Source organism: Crocodylus porosus, unplaced genomic scaffold, assembly GCF_001723895.1.
Source record: "Crocodylus porosus isolate Cpor-Errol unplaced genomic scaffold, CroPor_comp1, whole genome shotgun sequence".
Classification (NCBI taxonomy): Eukaryota; Metazoa; Chordata; order Crocodylia; family Crocodylidae; genus Crocodylus; species Crocodylus porosus.
In genome coordinates this window covers 10,474,236-10,494,052 of record NW_017728932.1, presented here as the reverse complement: position 1 = coordinate 10,494,052, position 19,817 = coordinate 10,474,236, and the positions used below count along the sequence as shown (strand labels likewise).

The window sequence follows — 19,817 nt, the reverse complement described above, 5'->3', positions numbered from 1 at the left end:
TCTGACCCCGGTGCTCTTTCCTGCCAAGGCAGGGGGTCGGACTAGATGATCTACCTAGGTCCCTTCCGACTCTAGCTACTATGAAACTATTTAGAGAGTTTGCACTGCCCTGATGCTGTACAGCCCTTCTCTGGGACTAGGTTTTCAAGCTGAGGACAAAAATCCCATTCCAGAGATTCCTTGGGGCACTAGGACACAGCCCTGAATTTCACAACAGTCCTGGAAAATCCCAAATAGTTGGTTGCTTTGGACATTTGCTTCTTAATCACTTAGGCCTTCTGAAATCTTACCCATTGACCTCAGTTGTAGAATTCAGGTCCTTTACTCTGGGATCTGCTGATTTATATCTTATTAAGTTGTGGCTGGAAATGGGGCTAAAACCTGGAAGTGATGTCACATACCATCTTTTTGGGTATGTGACACCACTTCCAAGTTTTGGCCCCATTTCGAGTCAGCTTCCAGCCCCCTGCCCGTGCAAGCCTGACTCTTCAAGAGGAATGGTTCATGGGCTCAAAGCGTACTTCTAAATGCCCTGATCCTGGAGTACTGGGCGCAATTCTGGGCTTCACATTTTAAAAAGGATGTGGAGAAGGAAGGGTCGAGGATTGGGCACCAAAGATGATCAAGGACTTGGCAAGTCCTGCGAGGAGGAGCTGAAGGAGCTTGATTATGTTCAGCATGTGGAAAAGTTGCTTAAGAGGGGATCTGATAGCAGTCTTCAAATACTTGGAGCAAGAGCAAAAAGGTGCTTGAAGGGCTGCTGTAAAGAAGAGGGAAAGCACTTTTTTTCCTCTTGCTGCAGAGAGAAGGATGCAGACCATTGGCTTGAAGTAGTGGCAAAGTAAGTTTAGACTGGATATTTGGAAAAAATGTCTTCACTGTTAGAACAGGGAGGCAGTGCAATAAACTGCCTCGGGATGCTGTGGACTTTCCATCACTGGAGGTGTTCAAGAAGAGGTTGGACAGCCTTTGATAAGAGATGATCTAGGTAAGGGATATAGCTTTGCCTGTGTTCTGCTGTGGGTATTTCCCTTGCATCTGGGGTTTGCTGCTTGCCCCCACCGTCCCCTCCCACTTTCTGCTGCATGTCACTGTGTTTTGAAGCATTCCTCTGAGGGTTTTGGTTACGGCCAAGGCTGGGGATGGTGAACGGGATGTGCCAATGCTTTTGCTGGGACTTGAAGCTGGAGGTTCCTTGCTAGAAGGTTGTGCCCCTCCACTCGGGGTCAGTTTGGCCATATTTGGGGTCAGGAAGGAATTTTACCCCATGGTCAGATTGGTATGGACTATAGGGTTTTTTTGCTTTCCTCTGTAGCAGAGGGCAAGGCCCTCTACCTGGGATCTTGAGTATATATTGGCAACAGTTCATAGAAGCAGGATGTTGGCTGCTGTGGTTTCTCTGCTTCCCTTGTGGCAGAGTAGGGTGTTAAGTCTGTGTTGTGCCAGGGTTGCTGGTAGTCTTATGTAAAGTCTAGATTATGGATTGTATGTGACAGTTTGGACAGGGATGATCATGTCTCAGGCTAGATGACTTCTGGAGGTCCCTTCCAGCCCTACTCCTCTGTGCTGCAATGACCCTATCTGAGGTCACAACGCCCTGTTTGGAAACCACTGTCTTACAAGACATGCTTTCTAGGGTAATTTGTGATTGAACGTAAGCTCAGTGACTTAGGCTTTCAGACTCTGGCCAGGAAGAATGCTGCACAATTCATGGCATGCATTTCCATGTTGGCATTTTATTTTGTTTGCACAAGTTTTGCACTGGGGCAAGTCAAGGAACTGCACTCAACAGCCTGGTACTAGTGTGGAAACACTGTAATGTGCACAGAGCTTAAGAGAAAATTAAGGTATTAGGCACTTAACATTTAAGAAACAACTTGCAAGATGCTCTTTAACTGTGGTGATAAATGGAGTATAAACAAACAGATAGCTCCAAGCCAAATACGCACTGCTCATACACTCCAAAAAGTACCAGAAGGTTTTCTAGCTAAACATCCATCTGCTAGAGGGTAGGGCTTAATAATGCCCAAGAGGCCAGATTCTCAGCAGATGTAAATTAGTGTAGCTCTGGTAACTGAATTGAACTACTTTGGTATTTGCTGCTCCTATTGCTGGTTTGAGAGCAGCCACGCAAAGGACGTGCGCTAATTCAACCCAATCCTTTTAGAAGCCAGTTTTAATGACATTAGTGCAATTTGTGAATGCACCAGGCTTAACACTGGGTTGGTGTGAAAAATTATTAGCCCAGCTTTTCCAGCTTGATTCTGCCAGCTAAGGCAGGGGATACGGCTATGTTAAAAATACTTTGATCAGGAAGCATAGGCCAAGTCTGGTCCCTCTTGATGTCGTTTGCCTGCGATTCCGGTGGGACCAGACCTTGGTCCAAAAAGCTCTTATTTGGAATCTGGTCACGATCTGTTTCTCTCTCTTAATTTCAATCATAAAGCCACATCCACTAAAGGGCATATGTGTGAGATGTGAGTCTGGTTTCAGAATTTAATCAGATTTCAAACAAAATGCTGGATCCTTTATTGGAGAACAGAAAGAGTCAGCGAGCTGGAACCTTAGGTCTTGTCAACTCACATCGCCCCGTTACTGTCACTGGAGTTGCACCAAATAGCACCAACCAGCCCAATAACTCAATGCTTAGTGGTTTCCCTGTTTCTCCCCTCATCACCTCTAGTAGCAGTCCCAGATTTCCAGCAAGCTGCCCTATTTAAAAATGCCCTGTTCCTAATTTTAGCATTGCATATTGTGAGCTCACATGGACACGCAGGGGAGTGATGCACAGATAGATGTATTTTCTACATCCAGCAACTGTGGCTGTGATGCAGTCAAAACACTTAAAAACAATTCTTTGTTTCTTTTAAGGAACACAGAAGGATTGCTGTGTGATACAGTATATGAGAGCTGTTAAAGCCCTCTTGTGGTCATGAATATCATTGGTATCTTGCCAAAAGCCCGTGGAGCATTAAAACAGCAGGTTAGCAAAGCCAGACACATAATCTACTAAAATCAACAATGCAATAGCTGCAGCTCCACTTCAGGGGAACTGTGTGGCTGAAGAAATTCCATTTCTCTGCATTTTCCTCGCATTGATGTTTACAGTAAGTGTGTATTTTGCATAGAGAAAGCAGCAAGGATATCAAGGTAAGATACCATTTGAGTCTTGCTAAATCTGAACCGTGGTTGCAATATATAGCAGGATTTGAAGAGCATGTGGGGATCCCTATGTGAAATAGAAAATGTACACACGGCAGCTCTTGAATAGAAAATGTGTATGCATGCTGCAGAAAGTACCTAATTCTCTTGGTTTCTGTACTGTGTATTTGCATGAATGTAAATGAAGGCATGTCTGGGAAGAGCCATTGTTTCCACACTTTACAAAAATCCATTTGCGTGGCTGTGTTTAAATATGTAATGACTACTTTGAGCAGTCAGGTTTTTCTATGCTGGATGGATGTGGACAGCAAGAGCAATCCCCTTGTGGATATAAATGTGTGATCTCTCTATCTGCTGCAGTCGTGTGAGACCTTTCCTTGGAAAGGTGATTGATTCCAAGGCATATGTTGAATTTTTGAGAATTCAAAGGAGGCAACTTCGTAAGGTCCCTTCAGCGCTTGGCTGAGATTTGTCACTGGGGAATTCTCGGTTGTTGGGGCTCGCTTTTATGGCTTGATGTTAGAATTGTGGAAGGGGTCTGTTCTGCCTCCCAGAAAGGCACCTCAGCTGGTGACCTGCATCTCAAAGTGCTTTATGTTTGCACAGATTCAGTGTTGGAAAAGATCTTTTTCAATGAGTGCTTTTATTACCCTGGCACATTGGTTTCAGGCGACTCCCCCCCCACCACCTTTGTGCTTGGCTTATCCCTGACTGGGAAGACAGCATAATGTCTCCTTCTAAGGCATATACACTGCACAGTATTTCTTGTTGTTATTCTCATCTTTGTGAGCTCAGTACAAGTGATAAACCTAGTTTGTGAGCTAGACCACAGCACTGATAAGGGATGGGAGAGCGTGTTGTTGGAGTCCTGTGTGTGATGGGGAGATGAGATGAATCCTGCCAGGTTCTGTCTCGTAGTCTCATTTTTGTGCATTCCAGGTACTGCCTCCTTTATTTAAGACCCTTGCTATAGTATCGCAAGGGACATCGTATCTGTCCACATGGCACAATCTATTCAGGAGTGGAAACCAGCCAGTGAATCTAAATTCAGACTCAACAAGAAGTGGGATTCAGACAGCATAACTCAGGCTTTGCATGTAGCAGATTTAACAAATATTTCTTTCTTTCCTTTACAGTCGACTCCTCTAAAAGGGTAGCTTATGGTAACCATATGAATAAAGATGCTCTGCTTCTACCTGAGAGATTTGCTTCATCTCTCTTTGCTTGTTCTTTATTGCTAAATCTATTTGCATGTAAATGGGAAGCTGTATTTTGTTTTGTTTTTTAAGAGGGTCCATCTGCTGCCGTTGCCTATTCCGCACCTCAAGTCAGCATGTTTATTACTACTGGCTGTGGTGGAAAGAGCAATGCGACTCCAAGAGCAAGATGGGGAGGAGACACGTTGTCTAAAAGCTAGAGATGGGCCAAAAGCAGGACCACAAGTCCTGACTTCTTCCAGTTTCGTGAAGGTGAATGGATCCAAGCTTGTGCCCTATAACTGGATCCAAGTTAGATCCTTATCCAGAGAGGGCTAGGCTCTGATGCTGGGTTCTGAGTAGTCTTGTAAAAAAAATGGTGGAAAGCTATTGAGAAGAGCTGATCTCATAACATTTTTGACACCATTTGAAATTTTGCGAGCACTGCTTATGAGATCTAGGTGTAACCCCATACAGGCTCAAACAGCAACTCTGATTTGGCCTTGAACTGGAACCCTGCATGCTACCTATGTCTAATCCTGATCCTGAACAGGACTTCTCTGGGCTGCTTGCTCCAGTGGTTACAACATACAGAGTGAGGCTAGATCTAGTAGATTACAATGGACTAAGAAGAGGGACTATACATGCACCAGCATGGGTTAAAAAGGCCAATTTTGGCCTTCACCCCGCAGAAGACACGCTTAAAGGCAACAGTGCAGAAGACCACTTCCGTGGCTTAATCGAAGCGTGGGCAGATAGCAAATGGGAGGAGTCAGGATTAGCTCTTGTTGTGCCTGCGGTTACCTTCACCCTCGCTATTTTGTATTCATGCATCACGAGTTAATGCTCCTCCCCAGGAAAGGATGGAATAGCACTGCTGTGTAGGTAGCCATGGTGATAGTATCGGGAAGAGTCGTGGAGTCATGCTATGAATGGTCATGCAGGGACACCAGCCTGGCTGCCTGCACAGGAGTGGTGGTGTCGCACACTCGACCCTCGGAGAATGCACTGGGTATGTGTTGGGCAAAAACTGCACTCCAGTCTTCTCTACGCCCATGTTGTACACTGCTCAGCTTGGGGGTATACTGTGTGTGTGATATAAGGGGCTTTCTTGTAATGTATTCAGGGTATGCGTATGTGTACTGCTCAGTAGGCCTTCTGGGGACAAGTCCTGCATGAGCTCCATTCTGTGGGTTCACTATTTGTGAGTCCATGCTGGACCAATTGGGGAAGCTGTCTGAGTTGCGCGCTAGACCTCCTGTGGATGAGTCGGAGGGTCTGTGCAATTTCGTTTCTATCACTTCTTAAAATATTAGGTAAGACTCTCTTGCTTCTAAAGGGAGCTGAGCCATTGAATTACCAACATTTAAAACTATAATCATGTGATTTGTTCTGTATAAGGGATCTAGGGCAGCCAGCCATTTCTAACCCTCTGCCCTTTAAAGAGCAGGCATGCTGGGAGATGTAGTTCTTTGAAGAATTTGGGGACCTGCAGTCTCCTGAGGAGGGGGAATATCAGATTGTAGTCATTTGACCAGTCAGAGTAGATAAAAGAAGGTTTTTGGTGGCTTGTTGGCAGGGGAGAGGAGGTGTTTGCTGTTGTTGGTGAAGATTTTAAATTATAAGCAGTGCAGGGGGCAAGTATAATTTGGGGGGTAAGCCTGAGCTGGGAAGAGCTATAAGGAGCTCTAGTGAAGATCTGAAAGGACTGGTGAGTCTTGAGAAGGGGTGGAAAGAGCATATGAGTTCAAGGCATGTTTGTAATGGTTGGATAGATAGCATGTTGCGATCTCTATGGCTTCAGGTACATCAGTGCTCTGGGTGAACCTACCATTACTACATAGGTCTCTGATAGACTCCTAGGCACTGCTGAAGCCTTGGATTTGATGTTGCAGGTTTGGTTCAGCCAGGGCAGAGAGCTCTTACACTCTGCTGCTCCAGGTATTTTTGATGAGGTTTTCTGGAGAAAATGTTGTGATCTGTAATGGAGGTGAGGTTGACCCTGCTGGTACTCTCAAACCTGAGCATTGACATAAATTGCCTGCCTTTCAAAGCACTTAACATCTGGAATGCTCCTTGGTTTGGGCAAGTGCTGGTTGTGGCTAAGTACCTATGCTTGAAATGTTGTTTAAAGGTCTCTTTGGGTTGTAGTGAATGAGAACAGTGTTAGCCCTGGGTACCAGACTTGCAGGGTGACTTGGCTCCATTGTGTAAGTTAGCTGGGTTCAGTATGTGGGAGTATGTGCTACCCACCCTGAGTGATGCATCGAATCTCCGTATCTGAAGTGTGGGAGAAGCTGCCTCTGCATTGAATCTCCTGGAGATTTCTGAGGGCCAAGTTCTTCTGCAGAGGATGTCAATGCAACTGGTACTGAAACTGGTGGGAGTTGCACTTACTGCATGGTGGGAGAGAAGAGCGTTAGGATTTGCCCCTACAACTGCAAAACCTATTCAGTCCTTCCTTCACTCCTAAAACTCCTAGGTAACACTATGACTGATATTGTATCGATATTGTTAAATATACTGATCTCTACTCCAATCATTGCCCCTACCAAATGCAGGCTTTAAGCTGTTTTGTCTTGTTTTTCTATAACAATGAAACCATGTGTGTTTGTTTCTGCTGTTCTGTAGAAGTTGCATAGTTTCTTAATTTGCTCTTTTCCCCCTCCCCATCCTCTTGCTCTCTGCTCAACAAAATCTTCCACCGTTATTGCATCACCATCCATGTATGTCAACACTTGATAGTCAGTAATCATGCTGCCAGATCCTCAGCTTTGAAAATGTTCATTGTTCCTATACTTGCAAACATAGTCAGCCATGCTGTGGTGAATCAGACTAGGGAACAATCAGATCTCTTTATTTGGTGGCTATTTAATTCAAAAGGGGGCTCAGCCTTATTTATAATGCAGGCAGCATTAACATTATAAGGATGAAACTTTTCCGGATGATACCTCAATTGAGTTTGTTTTACAAATGAAATGCCCCTGGTGTCCTAGTTGCAGCTACTCTTATTTACAGATCAATATATTTTGTTTATGTACATCAAAAGCCTGCTGTGCCTATATCATAGCACCCAAGTCCCATCTACATAAAGATCATCGATGAATCCAGATCCGTTAACGGGATTGTTTCCAGAAATGTATTGGAGGGAGAGATTCACAAGCTCAAATCAAAACAGATGTTCGATCTGTTCTGACTGGGGTTTGTCTCTATTTATTTTATTTATTTATTATTTATTCAAATAATAATGTAACAGTAGATGCTTCAGGACAAATCCATTTCTGTAATAAGCAAACAGCATTCATCTAGCCACTGTTAATAATTCTCGACTAAATTCAGTGTAACCTTGGGTTTTGTTCTTCCCTGTGTTGTTCAAATGGATCTTGCTGAGTGACCTCAGTAAAAGGAAACATTTTGGTTTCCAACTCAATTTGGCTCTTTGAACAACCTCCCTGTCAGTTCCTTCAGCTCACGTTAACTCTTCCCTTTGAAATTTTATAAAGACCTGGATTAGCGAGGCTGAGAAGAGGCCACTTGGGTGGGTGGTCAGGGCAGAAGATTAGGAACTTGGATGATAAAGTACGTTGTGGGCTGTGTTCTTGACTTCACAGTGTGACTAGGCCACTTGATGTCTCCGTCTCTGACAGCCCAGCTGGGATACTGGACAACAGGGAAAGACAAGGTTGTCATTAAATACTTAATGCTGCAGCTGAGCTACAAGTTTTTCTTTTGAGCCAATACGCTCCAAAATGTGCAAGCGGAGAATCTTATAGGAGTGGGAAGAAAGAACGTTCAGACCTTTGCAACCAGCATTATGGCAATGGATTGCCTTTTGTTTTAAATAGCAGTGGATGGACAATACATACCCCTGAATCACTGTAACTTCCCCCAGTCCAGAGGCAAATTACCATCAGGCTCTTCCCTCTGATTCATAAGAGTGTATGTTACACTGGTTTAAGTTTCCTCTGTGTACTGCCAACTTGGGGTAGACCTTTGCTGAATGCAAACCAGTATTTTCTGCTTCCCCTGTCACCTAGCCGTGAGGTGGTGTTATAGCAGCTGGTACCCCAGGACAGCTTCAGAGCTGTCTCTTGTTGTGCCTGCATTGAACACAACACTTCATGTTGAACTATAGCTTGTTTGACCACTGTGTTTCCATAGCACAAAACATTGTTAAAGAGAACTTTTTCTTCCATCTGACTTTCATTATTCCATTATCATTCCTTTTCTGTATCTGTATCTCCCCTGTAAGTGGGACACGAACCCATTTATCAGTAGGGGAATGCAAAGTGATTGTGGTTTTCTGACATCTGTGGGTTATGATCCTGGTGTCGAATTCCCTTTCTTTGACGTTCTTTATCACGAAGATAATGGTCCCTTCTCTTGGCTTTTCTCAGGGTTGACTACTCTGACATCCATTAAGAATAAATCCCCCCTTATTCAGAGAGGAACCTCTGGCACACATCTATTGCAAACCCTCAAAAGCAAACCAGAGGGAATTTGGGATAGGGAACAGTGTGTAACCTTGAGCATTGTGTTGCCCTTGGGCCATAGGAAAGTGAAGCTTCTTGGCTCTTTTGTGCACTTCATCTTCCCTTGACAAGTAAACTTCCCTGACCTTCAACATGGCAGCGTACTTCCAGTGTATTAGGGAGCTGCTTTCACATTTATCATCTCCTCATGCCTGTTCTGAAACAAATTAGATCTATCCAGCAGGTCATCTGTCTTCAGTTGTTTTGACTAAGTTATACTCTATTTTTCCTCCTAGCCTTACTGCTTTGTTATGGCCATTGGGTTTACTCTGTTGCACTGAGGTGGGAGTGCTGTGCATTTGACTGCTGACCGGTGGGTTCTTCATTACTCCCATGGAACATAGACAAGAGGGATCTTGGTTTTGTCTTCTACCTGAAGGATGGAGACACAACTTTAATTTTTTTGTGTTATCCTCCATACTTCGTGGTCATCTTCCAACGGTCTAGAAGACTGCAGTGGAGGATGGGTTTGCAGATCTAAGGGCGTGTCTACACGTGCATTTAGATGCGTCTAAATTTAATGCACATTAGCTTAATGTACATTAAGGCGATTTAGGCTCACATCTACACATGCGCATGTTTAAAGCACAGTAACGCCATGTGCACAGACTGACATGGGAATAAAGTTAGTCCCATGTCAGTCCATACACAGCATTAATGCACCTTAACACATCCATATGTGTGTTTTGTGTTTTAGCTATTCACACTTAAATATATGACACCTGCTTTTGTAGGTATCAAATTTAGGCATGAATAGCCTAAAATCACCATTTTAAAGGTGTATTAAGGGTGCACATGCAGTGTGTCTAAATGGGGCTAAAGTGCCTTAAATCAGTATGTGTAGATGTGCCCTTAGTGTCCTATCCTTCATTCCATGCTAGGAGCTCACAGAGGGGAAGTTTATCAGGGACGGATGGAAAAACAGCTAAGCAGGGAGTATGGATTTAGTTCTACAATTGTAGTACTTTTATCTCTAAATGTCTTTTGCCCAACACTGGGAGTAGTATCGGTGTGAACATTTAACTTAGCATTATGCCTTATTGGTAAGAAGGTCCCTATTACCAATTTCTTTCATTTTAAAGCTCATAATGTAGAAGACCGATGGATGTGCCAGACTTCTAAATTTCTGGTATTCATTAGTGAAGGATTTTCCCTGTGTGATATTCAAAGCCTATGTCTCCAACACACTGAAATCCTAAATCTGAGTCTGGGTTGTGACCGAAATCGCAATCCAGTTCTGGGTCAGAAAGCAGAGTTATTAACGATTAACAACAGAGATAATCTGGTATTTGAGAAATGCAGTAAGTACAGTGTATGCTAAGTATGCGCTGGGCAAGATAGCTGTTTATCATATATGCATAAAGGGTAAATAGCTTTAATTGCAGCTTACCCACATGATAGAGATTTGAACCATCCAGATTTTGAAGTTAGCTCCATGCAAGTGCTCACACCCAGGTAGCCCCCAGCTCTATAAAAAATATTTGCAGGTGTAAAACCAGAGCCATTTACGGAATCCCACTTGAAAAACAGAAAGAGATGTGGTAGAAGAGGCTGAGCAAGCTTACTACATTTGACTAAGAGATTTTCTTCCTACTTTTTTCTTAATTCAGAATTGCACCAACTGGTAGTCCTGGGGATAAGCTAATTGAACTGCCCCAGAATGAATGCTAGAAGCACTGGTATTTGCCCATTTTGTGACCATGTTCTCCTTCAGCCAGGGACTATTATAGACCTGCAGAAATTGCCCAGTCTGTGCAAGAATGCAGGTCACACCACAGGTATGGATATCCACAGGCTGCCTGTTCGACGTGGCTAGTCTAACATTCCGGGTGGTGGCTGGGTCCTCACATTTACACAGACACATTTGCAGCTCTTCTGATTTCTCTGCATCCTGAGCCACCTCCATAAACTGGAGAGACTTGTCCTCCTGACTGGATTGGGTTGGCTGGCTGTACTATGCTCTTTTTCAGTCCTATGTAATGTTCCCAAGGAGCCTGAGGCATGTCCTGTATCCTAGAAATGCATTCCAACCAGGTTTGTAATAAAATCTACTAACAGGTAACCCTTTGACGTTTATGAGTACATTGAGGCCACTCAAACTCTCATTCTATGACCTTTAGCTAACGATCACCTCTTGGGTAACCTAAAGGTTCTTTTGGTCCTTGGTGGTTATGTGGAATTGCTCTCACAGCAGACAGGAGCACAATGTCTTTTAGCTAGATACCTACTGCATATGGAGCAAGGGTTTGTAAAATAGCAACTTGAAAAAACAGCCCTTTTAAAATCCTCTTTCATAAGAAGCTGCTATTCAAGGTAGTTTAGTAGGTTTCCAGTCTTCTTTCTCTGTAGCAGCACAATGGAGTAGGGGGTGGGAGGGAATGTGGGGGCAGGAAGAAACACCAAGCAGTCTGCTTTGAAAGAAACCTGGTTCTTGTGTTGGTCTTGGTTTGCCTTGTCAATGGGCCTGCAGATATGTGGAGTGTCTGAGCTGCTATGATTATAATATAACATTTCTGTATATACTCTACTGCATGTACATTATCATATTCAAAAGATGAATAGCATTTCTGCAGTGCATGAAGTATTACACCACTTGCTAATGATGCAATCAGTCTTTTACAGCCAAGGTAGCAAAGGGAAAAAAAAATAGGCTATCCTTCCTGGGTATAACTTCCACTCCAGTTGTGCAAGCTGTTTATCAGTAAAGAGACTGGCAGACACACCAGCCCTTTTTCTCCTTAGCCATAGATTAATCTAGCTTAGATCTTTTCATATACAAAGAGATGTAGACCACATGCATGAAGTATGCTTTACAGATTAGGGATAAATGCATGGCGCTTGCTTCAAAGTTATTCTACCCCTTCACTACCTGAGAAATTCCAACAAACTGATGACACTCCCACCCCTGACTCAGTGTTTATGACTCCATTAAGAAACCAACAGAGGGACATTACCAACTACCTGTTGATTCTGCCTTTGTCACAGCAGAGACTGAAGCCAGCATGTGGTCTGCTGGCTAATACACAGATGCCTCCCAGCAAGGCAGAGGGGAGGGGGGAATTCCTGCTTAGCAGGGAGTGGTGAAGGGGAGGGGGGAACAGTCTGCAAGTCTCTGCCAGAGCTGTAGCCAGGGAGCAGGGGGGTGGGGCCAGCCCTGCTGTGGAGCAGAGAGCATGCCAGGATGCTGGGGATGTCTGGTTTAACTTAAACCAGCAAGGGGTCTGGGACAGACATTGCATAAACTGGTTTGACCCAAATCAGTTAAGTCTGATACTGCTACATTTAACCAGGTTTATCTTAAACCCAGTTTCAGCCATTTTAAAACTGGTTTATATGCACTGAACATCTGTTCTGTTACAGATTTAAACCAGTTTTTGATCATTTAAACTGGTCTATGTGTAATGTCTGTCCCTAGCCCAGGAGAAGTCAAACGAACTGGGCTACTGTGGGACTGCTTACTATTTGAGGTAAAGACAACTTGGCCACTGTAGGCTTTATAGGGAGCCAAAATCAGAGCTAGTGGAAATGGTTGCATAGGATCAGAGAGAGGTAGGGCTGGAAGGGACCTCCAGAGGTCATCTAGTCCAACACCCTGCCTGAGATGGGATCAGCCCTAGCCAATCCATGCTGTACAAATCCATAATCTAAATTCTTTGTAAAACTACCATGCAGTGTGCTGTACCATACCACACCACTCCACACCACACTACATGTAAAGCAAAGGAACCAGGGCAGCCAACATCCTACTTCTGTAAAAGATTAATGTATGCTCAAGAGATCCCAGGTAGAGGGCCACATTCCCTGCTACCCCCACCCCAGTCTGTACCAAAAGCAGCTTAGGAGTTGCTTCTAGTCTCTAAAATTAGACCTGTTTTGTACAGGTCAGTTAGACCTGGGATTAGTCACATTTGCAGGCATTTGAAGCTAGAGGTTTGACTGGATGGGCTTTTGTGTGGTATTGAGCACTTGCTGGGAGTTACACTGACATCACATCGAGTGTTTTCTTCTGGAACCTTTCAAGGTAACATCCCATCTCTTCCCTGCCTGCAGTTCTCCTTCTGCCCCTTTCAACACACTCCACTGCTTTCCTAGCCCAATTTCACTCTTCCTTCAGCAATCCACATGCGGTGAAGCCAAGGACATGCAGCTGCTGCAGGCTCAGCCGGCAGGGGGCGATTTTTGCCTGAAACATTTGCTCATCCTCTGCACACTAATTAAATGATCTCCTGCCAAGTCGATGTGCAGCTGTGTTTCTTTTCATGCACCAACTATGTTAAAATATCACCCAGAGGCCTGGCTTAACCCAGCCTCTGGGAAATACCAGCCTGGGCTGCAACTGTAAGAGGATTAGTTTGCTGCTTGAGAAAATGTGAATGACAGTCCTTTTAGCCCACTGCTTGACAGAGCCTGCTTATTGGGTTCATTATAGCACAGATGTGTACAAGCCGCAGACCTGGGTAGAAATACCCACGATGGAGCGATTGTCCTTGGCGTGGCTATATTCTGTTAATAATGTAATGATGATATTATTTCCTCTGTGAGCAGGCACCCATCCTGACTTGTCCTAGAAATACAGCCCAGACTCTAAACAAATTCAAGCTCATGCCTCCCTGATTGGGTCTTTGTTATGAACAAAACAGTGACATGGTAGCAACGTTCAGCTGATGTCTTGTCAGGCTTGGCTGCTCCTGAATTTCCTCCCTGGGGGCTGATGGTTTTATATCCCAGACCATCTCCTGATCTCTCTTTGAGCTGGTTTGGAAGGGGAAGTTACCAGCTCAGTGAGTCAGCACAGCTCTTTTGCAGTAAGGCAAGCTGCAGTTAAACAGTCTGATCCTCCAGTCTGATCCTCCAGTGCTTTTATTGATGGTGTTTCATGGGCTTCAGTGTTGTCCCTCCTGAGTGGTTCCGGTGTGAGCAAGAGGAGAAACAGGACCCTATGTCCTTTTGGTGTGTGTTTGTTTGTTTGTTTGTTTGTTTTGTTATCTTTAAACAGCTCTAAAAGCATGGGGCCAAATTTTATGCTGGTTCACATCCATGTATGACTGCAAATGGTCTTATACACAATCTCCCTGCAGAACCCAGGCCAGTAGTGTCTAGTTGATCTTCATAACCTTCTGTGTGGAACAGATAAATAGAGGCAGGAGAAGCCGAGATAAAGAAAGAAGATTTTCATTGGTCCTGATACTAGTGGCATGATTTAGACTGAAATTTAGGACTTCCTGGAGACAGGTCTGGGCAAGACATGAAACTGGACACTTCGTGGTTAACTTCATATATATTGAAACCCTCTGGGAGGGAATTATATATTAATTCCCATGCCCCACAAAAAGTTCTCACTTTGCCTGCTCAGAATTGGTTTAAAGGTCAAGAACTGAAGCATGTCATTTGGAAATGGACCAGCTGACCCTCCCTTCCTTTATACAGCGCTGCAAAAGGGAAGTTATGGTAGGGTTAGAGCATTGCTAGCACTCTAGGCTTGGAGTATCTATCCTCGCTTCTGATCATTTCATGGGAAATGGAAGTTGCGGGTTCTCTGCACCTGGTGCCTTGCAGGATGAGCTCTGCAGTTGTTAGGAGAAGTGCAGATATTGCTGATGGACCACGGCTGGGTTCCTTTGCTTGTGTGACAAGGAAGGGGGCTGAGAGGGTGGAGTGCATAAATATAAATTCATAGTTTCTTGCTGGGAACTGCAGACTCAGCCTCTGCAGGAAACCACACAAGTGATTTAGCAGTTTATTGAGCAGTAGCTGCTGGGGAGCCTGGGGCCTCAGAGTCTCATGTCTTTTGCATGCGTTGATCATATGTTTAGTGCAGCTGTGAACTTTGACTCTTAGCTTAGGCACCAACTTTTAAGCATCTCAAAGTGTTGCAAATGGGCCAACGGAAACACCTTTTGGGATCAGGTGAGTTAGGAGTCTGTGAGTCTTCACAGCTCAGAATCGCATACAGAAAATATACAAAGATGTGGGAGAAACTCTCTCTCCCACATGCATCATTTCATGTTGCACTCAAATTTGTCAGGGCACTGAGCCCAGCTTCTCAGAATGAGATGACAAGGTACATTTGTCGGGATGCACTGGGTAAGTCAGTAAAAGTTGTCAGTCCATCCACGAGAGTAGGCAGAAAAACAAAGGCCTGATAAGCTACAATAAATATCTTGGCATTGAGTGGTCAATGTAACTGGGAAGGAGAGCAATGTTGCTCATGAATCATGCTTTGGACTTGCCTGCAGGTCTCTCAGCCTTTGCAAAGGAGATTGAACTGCATCCCCTCATTTAGAAAGCTGGGGGAAGTGAGAGACAGACAGATTTAAGGGATGGTGACTGGCCCAGTTTATGCAGGGGACCAGGTGGGAAGAGAATGAAGGTGACATCTTGGCCTTCAGCCCCCTGCCAGTGCCCATGAAGCACCTCCACTAGACAGTGGAGTACCACCCCTGCATTAAGCCTATTAAACACCCCACTTGGCCATGTTGTTCTCTATCCCCATTCATAGTACATTATATTGGTTTGGCTCTTCTATCTTCCTCTGATTTCTCCTTTGTAGCTGCAGATTCATTTTCAGTCATTTCCCAGTATCTCTTTTTTTGCCTCTGAGAGGGAGACTATGTGGGTGGCAGTCTCTACAGCTGACAGCAGCTGGGCACTGCTTTAAGAAGAGGAGAGAGAGGGAGAGAGTAATGAGAGAGCATATATTCAGTAGCAAACGAAGATGCTGGCTAATGCTGTTTTCCAGCACCTGTTCCTTGAGGGTGACATTCATCCCTGTATAGTGAAGCTAGCACAAGGCACATTGCACTGCATATGTTCTTAAGTAATGCATGTGCTGGACCTTGCCACAAGGATGAATTTCATCCAGAGAGATTAAGGGCAGGGTCCTATTCTACCCATTAGACATCTGAGTGGACTTTAGATGCCTAAGTCCCTGAAAAATCACTAATGCAGAAGGTGAGAAGGGTGAAGACCCATGCGGCTTTCCATTAATGCTTTCACAAGGTGGAATAGGATTGCATTTGGGTCTGAACATTTTCTGCTTAAGTGGCTTATCCAAGGTCATGCAGAGGGAGTTTACAGAGAGCAAGGAACTGAACCTGGATATCTTGAGTCTTAATTGAAGGCCCCTAGGTGCATGGGTGGAGGACAGAACTGATAATGGGATATGAGGCACTTTTGGGGTTTGGACTTGACCATCTGACGTGGAATGGGCTGAGTCACCTATTCCCAGGAGACAGGTGCCACCCTTACAACAGCTGTTCAGGAAGTCTCACTAAGCGACCCAGTAAACGGAGGCCCAACACTGAACTCGGTGGCTTTTCTCTTTTAAGGTGGTAACTTTTGGAGACAGAGTCTGGCCGATTCCAAAATTTCTGTGAGTGTTTTAGCCGCAATGGGCAGAACCAGTTTCGCAGTGGGTCCACGTTTGAGCTCTGGGTTACTGGAGAGAGAGCAAGTGAAGGACTGAATGATTTTTCTTGTAGCATTACTGCTGGGGTCCTCTGCCCACAGCACTCCAAGGGGCATTTTTGAGGGGAAAGCTGATAAAACACTGAGGCAGGGAAGAGGAACAGCATGAATGACTTAAACAGCATTTAGGGCGAGTCGCCCTATCCTATAAAATCACTGTGGGTTCAGGAACGGAGCTTGGCTTCCCACCCTTGCTACTCTCTGGGCCTCTAAAGTGTGCGACTAACATCAGGTTAATTCTCGTTGTCTGCACCCACATGGAGCACTTTAGCCTGATCCCGAAGGAAGTCATTGCTAAATCCCATCCATGTACAAGGTGACACACAAATATGAATTTGATATTTACCTATGCGTGGGCAGAGACGTAGCAGATGAGCTGATCAAAGGCTGTTCCGGCTTAGTGGGTCAGGGCATCAGCTACAATAAATTGCTGTAGCTCCATTAACATCATGGGAGCTGCACTGATCTACAACACCCACAATTTCATTGGAAGCCGGCATAAGCTTATGAGTCTCAATGGCAGATTTGCAATTCAGTGCATGCTACAGTTTTCTCTCTTGATGAACCCTGATAAAAGCTGATTCTATTACCCAGGAGTATGAAGAATCAGACATATCAAGTGCAGCTGGCCAGGGGCAGCCTGTGGCTCTAGCATGGAGCCAGTGATTTTTATAAACAAACTCTAAACCTGGTGATTTGGGCTCATTAAGTGTTAGCGCTGTACGTTTGTCAGTACGTGGCCGTAACAGTCATCGTCTCCCTTTCTCACCCTCTTGACTGCTTGTTTATTTTATATCTATGCCACAGAAGTCTCTGACAATTCTGCCCTTTTTTTTGCTCTCTCCTGCCAAAAACTAACTTCATTTCTAATCAAATGGTAATTCAGTCTGCACGTCACATTGCATGAAACAACCAGGACCTTTTGTTCTCACTCACTGTCGGTGGCATTTCATCGCCTTCTGATTCAAGTGGGGTGGGTTGAGATGGCTCTGCCAACTTCCTTTGACTCATGTGCTCCAAACCAGGGGGTATCCTAAAGAAGCTGCACTCTTGCCCATGCACAGGTGCCCTCAAGACCTTGGTCTCTAGTGTGCTTTAGAGTGGCCATTAGGGACAACCGTGGGATGGCTTCCCCAGTGGGTTGTGCGAGTGGGAGTGGCTGGGTGGTGCATGCTGGAACATGCGGTTGCTACAGCGTAGAAGTAGGCCGAGTCCCTAGGCTATCTAAGATTTTTGCATCTCTGAAGAGCCCTAAACGACTAAAGCAACATGGGGGGCAATGGCAGAATCCCTATAATGCCAGCGATGCAGGGTTTTGCCCCTACAATATAAGATTTATATGGATCCAGGGTCCAACCCAGTCCTGTGAAAAGAAGCTTGCCAGTCCAAGCCCACTGGTCCTTCACAGAAGGACCTTTTTCAAGGAACTCTACCGAAGTGTGTAATTTTAACTGTTAGAGACAGTGTCAAGGACTCTTTTTTTTCCCCTGAGCCTTTGTGTGTCTCAATTTTAGTTGATTGATTACAATGATTTGGCTATGACTGCTTAGAAGGGAGCAATTTTTTTTCCCTTTTGCTCAGTCATGTGGATGACTCTAAGGGCAAGAAAATGTCACTGCAGACAAATAGGGCTTTTTTTCGACAAGCTGCAGTGAGGAATGAGCATCAGAGGCAAGGTGTTTGGCTAGGGCCACCCCTGAGGAAATGCCACATTTCCTGTTTCAGCAACTCGGGGGTGCTGCAGGCCAGATTCGAGGTGCGTTTTTGTTCTAGGGAAATGGAACATGGCGAATGGGTCTAACTCAAAGCCCATTTCAAACGATACTCTCACGGTTTTCCATGCCTTTTGTATCAAGGCCCAGTTGTAATTCGAACATGTGTCTATGGTTCATCCATACAAATACAGCTTTTAAAGATCTGCAGGCCCTCTGCAGAGGGTGTGTCTACACAAGCGTTAATGCACATTAAATTTAGTACCTCCATTGTGGGGATGCCTGTATATGGGCACAGAGGCTGCTCCAATGGTGTGTTAGAGCAGACTTGATTAACTAAATCTGCTGGAGCATGGCAGCTACTGCGTTCCAGCAGCCTCCTGCATCTTGTGTATCAACATCCCTGTGCTTAAAAATGGCGGCGGGGTGCTTGAACTAAAGCTCATTGAACGAGGCCAGTTGAATGAGCTTTAGTTCAAGCACCCCCGCCACCATTTTGAGGCATAGGGGTGCTGGTTCACAAGATGTCATGGTGCTTTAAGTAGTGGCTCTTGGATATGCTCTAATTAAAGTACTGTTCCCCACCACCCTGGCCCTGAGGTACTAGGAAAATGTGCATTTGCCTGTCTTAATGTGTTTTAATTAAAGAACATATTTTTTTAGTGATTGCTTCATGCGCATTAGCCTATTTTAATGCACATGGGCATTTTTACACATGAATGCATCGCAGTGGTGGGCGCTTCGAAAAGCGGGCGCTGCAGCGCGAGCAGTTGTATAAAAGGCAAAATGCGAGTCAGCACTGAGACAATGGTGGTGGCATGCTTTCGAAATAAAACACATCAAAGGTGTTTTAGTTCAAAAGTGCACCGCCACCACTTTTTGTGTGCTGATGTGCATTACACCATTTATACAACTTCATGCAGTGCAGCAAAGTGCACATCACCTTGCGTGCAGAGCAGACTCGATTACTCGAGTCTCTGACACGCTGAATCTGCGGTGCATTGGAGCACAAGAATGTATGTGCATAAATGCCCCAGGATTTTATTAGTGATGCTTTAACACACATTAAAATAGGCTAATGCACATTAAAGTGCATGTGTAGATGTGCTCCAGTACCAGCTGATTTCAGTAGGGCTTCATGAGGATGCAGCAGACTGTCTCTGCAATTGTATCCCCCAGGTCCCAGGGCTTGCCATCTATTGTTTGAGTTTACAGTTAAATAGACAAGACAAAGAGCAAGAGAGAGAACTGACATAGAGAAGGGAAGTGCCTTTTCAGGCCCCATAGCAGGTGAGTGGCAGGCCTGGGAGTCCAGGTGTCCTAGTAATGAAATCTCACTACCATGGGCTTTGGATTAGGACCTCAATTAGCAGCAGTTCCACTTGTCTGCAGGCCTCTAATCTCCACCTATGTGTTGCCTGGCACGGTTGTAGAGCAGCAAGTTCATGTAAGGATTGAAATATCAAAATACAACAGCAATAATTGAAGCTTGCAGCCCCGCAAGATTAAATTTTCAATGTGGAGCTGCTTGTTTTCTTTCTTTGCCGAGCGGCTTTTCTGGAATGATTGCCAGGTATCTATTGATGCTTCCCACTGCTTCAGTGGATACAATGGCAAGTAGTTATATTGCAGCGGTGCGCTGGTGTGAAAAATATATACATTCCTTTGGTGTGTGTATAAGTGTTTGGCCAAAGTCTGTGTCAGTGTAATCAATGGAGATGACGCTGGAATAAGTGGAGCCATGTTGC

General features: G+C 44.8%; 1 protein-coding gene across 2 annotated transcripts in view; it reads left to right on the top strand.

The window, feature by feature from the left end:
- Positions 1–19,817, top strand: part of RAP1GAP2 (RAP1 GTPase activating protein 2) — a 245,022-nt gene that overhangs the window by 23,388 nt on the left and 201,817 nt on the right. The window contains exon 1 of one of the 2 annotated variants that reach the window (XM_019545557.1): positions 2,982–3,150. The exons of the other annotated variant lie outside the window; for it this stretch is intronic. The gene's annotated coding sequence lies outside the window, so the exon portion shown is untranslated. Of the gene's footprint in view, positions 1–2,981; positions 3,151–19,817 lie in introns of those variants that run through there. 2 annotated transcript variants of the gene reach the window in all.